This window comes from Manis pentadactyla, chromosome 5 (assembly GCF_030020395.1).
Source record: "Manis pentadactyla isolate mManPen7 chromosome 5, mManPen7.hap1, whole genome shotgun sequence".
NCBI lineage: Eukaryota > Metazoa > Chordata > Mammalia > Pholidota > Manidae > Manis > Manis pentadactyla.
The window spans coordinates 131737364-131747017 of record NC_080023.1 but is presented as its reverse complement, the minus strand read 5'-3'; the positions used below and the strand labels follow the sequence as shown (position 1 = coordinate 131747017).

At 45.0% G+C, this 9654-nt stretch overlaps 1 protein-coding gene across 1 annotated transcript in view; it reads right to left on the bottom strand.

Moving 5' to 3' along the window:
* Positions 1-6676: 6676 nt before the first annotated feature.
* The window catches only part of RALGAPA2 (Ral GTPase activating protein catalytic subunit alpha 2), a 408980-nt gene continuing 406002 nt past the window's right edge, over positions 6677-9654 (bottom strand). Inside the window, exon 40 of the mRNA XM_057502677.1 lies at positions 6677-6971. The gene's annotated coding sequence lies outside the window, so the exon portion shown is untranslated. The remainder of the gene's footprint in view (positions 6972-9654) is intronic.

Below are 9654 nucleotides of genomic sequence, written 5' to 3'. Positions count from 1 at the left end.
GTTACAGGCCAGGTTCAGTTACAGTCACTTGATGGCAAGACTAGAGAAGCCTGTAATGTTTGGTGGTTCAAGGTACGAGTGTGGGATTTAGAGAAGATATCAAGAAGGAAGATGAATTGTAGAGAGAGACCCACAAGCTGGCAAAACACACCAGCATGAACCAACTGCGTTGTTACAGGCAAAGGTCCTGATTTCATTTGACTGTCAAGGCAGTGCCAAGGCATGGAGTGCAACAGGGTGATCTGAAAACCCTAAATTATGAAAACATCTGGTTAATGTTTTAGCAACAAAACCCAAAGGTAATAGCCTGAAAATAGAGCAAGGCTGAGAGAGAGAGAGAGCAGCCAAATCCATCTTTAGGTGGTGTATATGCCGGATGCCCTGAGGAAGCTTACCATCTCTGTTGCCAGCCTGCTGCCCTGAGTGACTCACACTCACGGGACGGCCTGGCTCACTCATTCCTCCTGGGCTGCAGGAAGGTGACCTCTTGGGCACACCAGCATCACAGACTTCAGGAGGGAGACTGGGCACGGGGCCCACAAGTGTCTCCATCCAGCTGTCCAGGGACGAAGAACTATTCCCAACACCCAGAGTGGGAAGGCCACTGTGGGGCCTCCTCCTGGCCTCCAGTCCCCAGTGCTGCATTTGGTCAAAGCTCCCAGGTGAGGTATGTTGAGTCCACAGAAGGAAGGGGTGAGAGAAGATGGTGCACCCTGCCCAATGATTCTGTGAATAGGGAAATTGTTTTTCACCCAGATAACTAGGGAACTCCTGCCCCCTTCTAAGGCTGCTAAGGAAACAAATAATTTTCAGCCGATTCATCAACATCTCTTTGTCTTGTGCAGACAACCAGCTATGAGTCAAGAGGGTTTTCTGAACACAAGTGAGTCCTGCTTCTTTGGACATTCTTTATGAGGAGCTGCAGGGGAAATGGCTACAGGCCAGATGGGATCTCAGAAGCAACAGAGCCCAGGGAGAGATGTCACCAGTTAAGAGCCCTGCGACGGACCTCCGTGGGGAAGGGAATTGATTTCTCAAGGCAGGGTGAGAGAAACAGCTTGGCTGCCACATTATCACTCTCAACTCTTTTTATGTCATCATTAAGGTCTGATATGCTTCTCAGACTCATAAAACATATTTGAGCGTGTGATTTGAAGCCAGTTTACATAGTTTCCCTAACCTAAATACACACCCCTTCATCTCTCAATCCCCAACTGTCACCATTTGTCCAGCACATACTTTTATCGTGGGCTTGTTCTGCTGCATCTGGAAAGTGAAATATTCAGGACATGCATGCATATATGTCCAGGATATACACGGTGAGCAGAGGGGTTGTGGGTAAACGTGTTCATGTTTGTTTTGTTTGAAGATTTCTATACTGTGTGGTTTTCCTGGTGGCATTTCCACCCAAAGTATCAATACTGATGTTTTTTCCTTTAGCTCATTGCAGAAGCCCACAGTACTGGGATGAGCCATTCTTAGGACATACACTGTATTGAAAAGAAATAGAATGTGCACTACCAGTCAGAGCACATTCAAAGGCATGATTGTTGGGAGCCAGTATTTCAAGTGTGTCATATTCATGCTCTTCATTCTCACCAGCCTCCACCAGAAGCTTGTCCACACTATTTTGGATCCTAGTTTAGCAGTGCTGTCTGCCCTTCCTCAGAAACCAGGTGCTCATTTTTCCTTCCACTTGGTTTGAACTAGTAGACTAAGCTTCCCACAGGGGGAATCAATAATGGTGGGAACTGTAACCTGAATCCATTATTCTCCTCTTAGCTAATCAAAGAAGTCCCTTTTATATGAATGCAACATCCGCTTCATGGCTGTTGTTCAGGACCAGGATTCTGATGCCGTTCTCAATCGTCACACCTACAGCGACAGGACGGATGGAGTAAGCCGAGAGGTTATTGTCTGTTGAATCTGATAAGGAGCAGAGGAGGTGTTAGCTCCTGGAAGGGCTTCAGAGTAGGCTCTTCTGCAGGAGGAAATAAATGAGCTAACATTTCCTCTGAACACAAAGAACCGAAAAGGATAGGGAACATAGGCTGAAACGCATTTGCACAGTATTGCCTCCTAAAAGCTTGTCATACCAATTGATTGCACCTTTTTCCTATGGCTGTTTTACTGTATTACATAAAATGAGCCTGTACTGTTCTAGAATACAGCTATGCAGAGGGGCAGAAACCAATAGGAATGATGTACATAAAAATGATTAAATTGAAAACGATCAAGGACAAAAGGAGATGAACCAAATCACAGACTCCAGGGGCCCAAATTGGAACAGAATCATGTGAGATCTCACCAAATACTGTACACCACAAAGGATCATGCCCTTTTCTCACTCATCTCTTTAATACAAGACCTTTATTGTATTAGGTTTCTTTGAGCGTTATTATTATCCTTGATAACTTCTCAGGGGTCTTCACATGAATATCTTAATAAATCACCAAATACCAATTATAGTTTTAAATCATTTTACTGAAAACACATAATTAAGATTTCAGATTTGTATCCAAAACTTTTCTGCTCTATTAACCACAGAGAAAATCATGGTTTTCCCCTTTTGTATGTTCAAAATTTGATAATTCATATTAAAGAGAACTAAAAAAATGTAAACACATATTGTGGCTACCTTGACTTCTTTACTGCAGCAACTGTGGTCTTGTAACTTCAAAGGTTACACTGCAACTCCAGAATTATTCTAACATCATAACAGAAGTCAGCAAATTAAGGCTTGCTGGCCAAATCCAGCCTTGAGCCTGTTTTTGTAAATAAAGTTTTATTGGAACCTAGCCATGCCCACTAACTTATATATTGTCTCTGGCTGTTTTCACATCTCAATGCAGAGTTTAGTCATTGAGATGAAAATTATATGGTTCACAAAACCTTAAATATTTACTATTTGGCCCTTTTTAGAAACAGTTTGCCTACCCCTGGGCTAGACAATAAAATCATGCAGTAATATTTTGTGTCCTCCTACATTCCTGCCCTTGACTAGATGGTAACTTGGTCCTCATGAAAACTGTGCTCTGCTCACTTGTGTGTGGACTGCTGTGGACTGCCACGGACTCTACAACACGGCATGCATAGTCTTGAAAATTGCAAAGTTGAGTATCACTATTTTACAGGTCTTACCAGCTCAGACACTATGTTTAAAACCCAGATTGGTTAAATGAGGAAGTTAACTAAATAGAAAGCTGCTCCCAAATGTTTTTCATGTCAGTTGCAACATCTCTCAGGCAATATATACAACTTCTACATCATCCACAGAAGTCTAAGCCCAAGAGGATGTTGTCTCCTGCTTTGAAGGCTCTTTCCTCATTGCAGTAATGGCTGAATTTATCAAGTGAGATGGCAATTCTTAAGTTAAATTAAGAAATTACCACTTTTATAAGGATAAAAAATTTCATATCAAACTTACATGTCAAGGATTTTTGGTAACCATTAGCTTGAAAATTGAGTTAAGGACAGGAGTAACTTTAACTCAGCATTGATCAGTTTTAAAATAATATTAATTGAAGAGCAACAAGCACCTTCATGCAACTTCTGACCTTTTTTAATTGTGCAAATACCTGTGCATGTGGGGGATTTAGGTCAATGTCCAACAGTGAGAAGTCAGCTCTGAGTACAAGTTCCCAGCCGCTAATTGAAACTTCCTGAAGCCATTTTGGACTGGGTCTCCCAGGCGTATCAGTGATGACAACACCAGCGGAAAACGTGTTCTTTCTTAGTTGGTATTCCTAGAGCCTCATCACTCAGAGTGGAGCATGAAGCTGTAGCATCGGCACATGGGGGTGGGGGCCTTTGTGCAGACAGGTGGTCCCTGTGCCCTGGCTGAGCGTTGGAGGTCTCAGTCTCTCAGGGAGAGCTCCCAGCTGTTGCCACCAGCAGTTAGGTTGGCCTGGGAAGAATTGACGGCTTGAAGTCTTAACCAGAGACCACCAACCCCAACTAATGGTGGATTTATAACAACACTAAAGCAGCTAAAATTCTTTAAGTTCTTCTTACTTATCTGGCTGTGAATTAACTCGCAGTTTCTCACAATACTCTCTGAGGCTTCACCGATGACCCCCATGTAACCAACAGGGACAGGGAAGGCCCTTAGAGGTGGGGAAATTTAGTTGCTAGCAGGAAGGAAACCAGCTCACAGAGGGAAACCCAGAAGGGGGCGAGTGTGCCAGCGCAGGGGAATTTGGACGGAGAGTGAAATATATCTTTTTGTCAAGGGGCAACCCAAGCAAGGAGGATGATCCATGGGCACAAGGACCCACACCTCTAATCCCAAATAAGGGACACAGCTGATTTGTGTTTTGGCAGTTTGACTCCAAAATCATAGCCTGAAATTTCCACCTGAGAAAGACAGCATCTCAAATAATCTCCTATCTTGTACACTGGAGAAACTTACTTGCATATGATTCGGCTTGCAACCACACATAACCGGTCCTCATGAGAAGCTGGGGCACTCAGCCCCCATCAGCTATCACTAAGGTCCTCGGACCTGCATGTTGTCATGTCAGATTTGTGGACCAGGAACCTACTCTTCTGCTGTGGGGACGGCGGTCCAGGCAGCACAGTGAAGGCGTCCAGGCTATCATTGCCCGAGCTGCCTGCAACCATCGCTCCATCTTCTACTTCGGTTCTAAAAGCACTTGGTTGTGGAAATCGCTTACTAGTCTACCCCTGTGAGTAAGGTAACAGGCCCTCCCTTCCAGAGCCATGGCATCCAACAGTGTGGGAGAAGGGAAAATGCCCAAGCAAGTCACTCAGCAGCCTCTGCTCAGCCTTCACCAAGGGTGGATGGAAGGACACCACTGCCAGGGAAAGATGAGCCGACCCCGAGCCCCAAATCCAAGACTTGCAGCTGAGTTACTTTTCAGAAAGCATTTCAATACAAAATTTAATTTTATACCTCAAAGAAAGTGTCAATGCTGTGGCTTCCAAATGAATTCTGATAACACTAGTAGGTTACCCCCTTTATCCTCCCACCATGGTGGGATTTCAGAAGCTCACATGCAAAGGAACCTTGTGTCTTGTCCACCATACACCTTGGCTCTCAGGTACCAGGGGTTTGGAGCACAAATACCTGTTTTCATCATCTTGTCTCCACCATTTAAGAGCTGTGTGGCCTTGGTGAGGTACTTAACCTCTCTGCCTGTTTTCTCAATGACAAAATGAGGATAGCAGCACCTACTTGTAGCAGACATGGTTATTTCTGTGTACACCCTTCCTGTGCTCAAATAATTTTCCTCCCATGAGTCCTACTTCCCCAAGGTAGAATCCAGACACTGTTGTTTCCAGCCTCCCTTGCAGCTAGGCACTGCTGAAAGGGAATGGAAAAAGATTAGTGTCCTACAGTCAGGGTGCCCTCACAGCTTGGATTAACAGAGCCTGGCTTCTAATCAAATGCACCCACGAGATGTGGATCCAAGCGAGGCCAGGAGGTGGAGTCAGTGCAGCCAGCCCACAGGGGAGCCCAGGGGCCCTGGGCTCTCAGAGATGGCAGTGCTGTGGGGCGCTGTTCCTGGATTTTTTAGCCCCAAAGCTTGATGTGTGCCCTCACGGACAGCCTGTGAAATGGGCAAGCCTTTAATAAATTATTTGTTTACTTCAGCCAGCTAAGGCACGTTCACCTGTCTGCCAGTAAGTGGCACCCAGGGCTGTGGTTGGGATGGAGCTTTTTGGGTCAAGTGCTGGTGAGAATTCATTATCATTGTTACTTTGAGTTGGTGCTCATCATATCCATCCATAGGATATGAGGTTATACTGATTCTAAATGCTAGAAAATGTTACTGCCACCTGGTGCAGGTTTTAAAGCATTTCTCCATGCTCTTTGACATGCCTTCCATTGAGAGTTGGCATCTATGCCCCCCCTTGAAACGAGCGACCTTTGTGACTCTTCCTGGAAGTGACACTGTGTGACTTTTGAGCCCAGGTTAGCAAAGGCCATGTGGTTTCTGCTTGGGTCTCTCCTGGGGCTCCTGAGCTTGCTGTGGGGAAGCCCAAGCTACACACAGAGGCCACACGTGGGTGTTCTGCTGACAGCCCGAGATGAGATCTCAGTCAACAGTGGAAGTTGACCTGATGCATGAGGAAACAGTTCAGCCCCCAAGGTCAAGCCCACCCCTTCCACTGTCTCAGAACATCTACATGGGCAGGACTCGAAGGGCAGCCTGGCTGGGCCCTCTCACCCCAGAGCCCTGAAAGATAATAGAAAAATGGTAATAACGTATTTTTAGAACATTGCTCAGTTTTCAGAATGCTTGAATGTAGATTCTTCTATTTGGTCTTCATATCAACCCTATATGGAAGTTATTGTAACTCACTAATCTGGGTATAAGGAAAATGTCTGTGAATGTTGAACACCTTGCCCTACATCCCAAGGCTTTTTGTCTGAGACGTGGAGGGATCAGAGCCCATGTCTCTGGCTTGGTGGCACAAAATTCTTTCTATAAAGTGATGTGGTCAGGGTCCAGAGGAATAGGTTTGTAATCTTCTTGCTCATCATGCCACGCAAAGCACTATTAGACTGTGCTGTTGTTTATAAACGCCTTCTGAATGCTGTCTTCATCTCATCTGCAAACAACCTTTAGGTCAGTGTTCTGGTACCACCATGTAACATCAAATCACCCCTAAACTTAGTGGCTAAGAACAGCAGTAGTCATTTATGATATTCCATTGTTTCTGAGGGTCAGGAATTCAGAAGCAGCCTGACCAGGTGGTTCTGGCTTGAATTCCCTCATGAAGCTGCAGTTTGATGCCAACTGGAGCTGCAGTCAAGGGAAGGCTTGGTTGGGCTGGAGGATGCCAGGAGGACTCTGTCCCACAGCTATCAAAGAGATCCTTAATGTTCCTTTAGAGAAGCTACAGTTTTGTGCCTTCTTAGTGGCATTCTTCCCTCTTCTTCAGGTGAGAACAGTTGCAGGGCTTCTTTTTCTGATGCCTAAAATGAAGACGCCCAGGTTTCCCTGAAGAAGAAATAGAAATAACTGTTTCTAGTGAGTCCATAATCAGCCATCAGCATGGAGGACAAAATGGGGTGACATTTTTTAGAGGGAGATGGTGCCATTAATGTGCAGCCCTCACTGGTTCAAACTGTTCACAAGAGATTTGCTGAAAGTGTCCGGCAGGTTTGGGGGAAGGGACATCTCTTAGTGAGGCCCTCCGCCTTCTCTTAGCCCAGCGGCCATTTCTTAGGGAATATTGATCAAAAGTACTCACCTCTACCATCTGAGAGCATAATGCAGTCCCTGAGTATTCATGGAGAAAAAGCTTTTCTTTGCCAGGCTATTTTCTGAAGTCAAAGAGATCCTTTCAGGAGCTGTAATAGCAAGGCTCTGCCCACTTCACACCCTTGGTGAGAGGCACAGTCCAATTTTCAGACCCCTAGGATCCCACGTAAAGGTGGAAGCTGACAAGTGTGACCTCTTTATATAAAATATTCTCTTTCAAACTCAACAGGCATTTTGCTAGAAGAAGATGTGGTACGTATAAGGGGAGGATTAAAAATTACACCTGAACACGAAGGAAAGGTTACTTGTGTCCCAGAGAGAATGCATTCATGTATTCTTTCTTTATTTCCTAAAATAACGTTTTAAATGGAAGTTTTGATTACATACACAAATCCTCTGATATCTGAGGCAGGAATACCTTGGTGTGAATGTGGAAAATAAATCTCTAGTTGGTGTTTTTTCCATACCTGATGTGGTACAGAAGGGAGGATGCTAACAGGAATGTTCTAATTTCTCCTTTGTTTAGTAAGAGGCAGATCCTGACGAATATTTCTTAACATGAAAGTTTACTATAAAATCTCACATCCTTCATCTTATCCAATTTACCTTAAAATAGTGGAGACTTAGATGTTAAAAGTACTTTTAATTTAAAATATTAGCAATAAAAAAGCAGTCTCCAATTCCAGCCAATCCATGTGTTACTCACAAATGGTATCATTTTAGAGTCCCTGCTCTTTTGTCACTGTGCTTTGTTTCGAAAGGCACACTGAGAGCATGTTCGGGGCAGAGAGAGAACATCCTGATCATTTAAGGTGTCCCTGGCCCCCTGCGATGCCCCTGGTCTTGTCTGTCATCTGGGCAAAGATGCAGTTCAAGCTGCAGTAGCAGTGTGGAGCCCCTGCCCTTGGTTTTGGAGCCAGTCTCCTTCCACTCAGCCTGGCCCCTGGCGCACAGAACTACATTGATGTGCCTTGTTTTCTTTCTTGTAAGCTCCAGAAACAAAACTTTTCTCAGGAGACAAGGAAGAGAAAATTTTGGCCCAGCTGTGGTGAGCGCTGAGTCCCTCTGCCAATCTGTGTGCACAGAGCAGAGGGCCTTCCGGAGGGCTGCGTGCCTGCCACCCACAGCCATGCACTTCCCGCTCTTGTGTTTACTTTTCAGATCTGAAGACATGAGCAATTTTTCTCTCCAAGGATGTATTACCCAGTGGTTTCAGAGTAGTAGGGGAGGGCAAGGTTCTTCCGGTGGGAAGCCCCTGGCAGTACTGTGCCTGGTTCATAGCTTCAGACTGGGCCCCAGAGAAACCTTCACAGGGGCCAAAAGGAACATGGAAACTATATTTTCAACTAACAGCCCATGCATGGGTCAAGAACAGTGACTGCTGCTAAATAGGGGTGTTGTTCAGATGGGGCCTGGGAGACTCAGCTCCAGCCTGGAGCTTTACTTTCAAGCTGTGTGAACCCATTAGCCAGCATCTTTAGGCTTCAGGTTTGGTCTCTGTGGAAGGAGGCGGTTGGAGTGTGGACTGTCTTCCCAACTGGAGATTTGTGTCTTCAGTGAACCAGATACGAGGGATGAAGTTTACTGTGGGTTCAATTTCCATGACCTTAGTTTTCTGACTTGAAAAATGAAATGCAATAAAAACCATTTCCATTTGCAGAAGAAGAGCAAATGGTAACAGTTCCCCTTGACATCAACTGTTTAATAAATCAAAGTGGCCTCAATTTAGTCTATACACATACAAGGACCGTAAAGCTACCACAATATACAAAAGTCTACACAACACCTGCATCTTATTGCTGAGAGATACTCTCCTGCAGCAAATACAAAAACCCCTGGCATTTTTCCAGGAATACTCATAGACTTTCACTATGATCAGGGTGCGCTTTTAAGATTTTTTTTTCTTTAAATTCTGGCACCTAAAAAAGCCAGAAAGGCTGAAGAGAGCTTATTTGTAGCAATGGTCTTTTGGAACTACCAGAAGTTGGGTTTTCTTTTTTTTTTTTGGCATCTGCTGCAGGTCTTGCATGATTTGGCCTCAGATTTGAGAGTATTTTTCAAAGATAACTGGACCCCTCCCTCCATTTTTTGTTATCCGTAAGAATAAACTGCTTTATGAGACTGTCCTAACAATATCTTTGAAGTTCAGGTGACTATTTCCAGATCTGAGGAGAACCCATATATTATCCTCGAGGGAAAGGGGGTGCCATCTGTAGGTGGAACAGTGAGGAGGGGCCTCTGAGGGGGTTGTGGCCGGTGTTCTCTGTGCTCCAGAATGTGGAGCAGGTCAGGAGGGGCTGACCCCAGCCACACAACGGGGTTGGTCCCAGTGCCTCAGCCCAGACCTACCTGCAGGCCAGACTCCTTGTGGATGAGGGAGACTTGAAAAAATATAGTCACTGACATGCTACCCAGACCT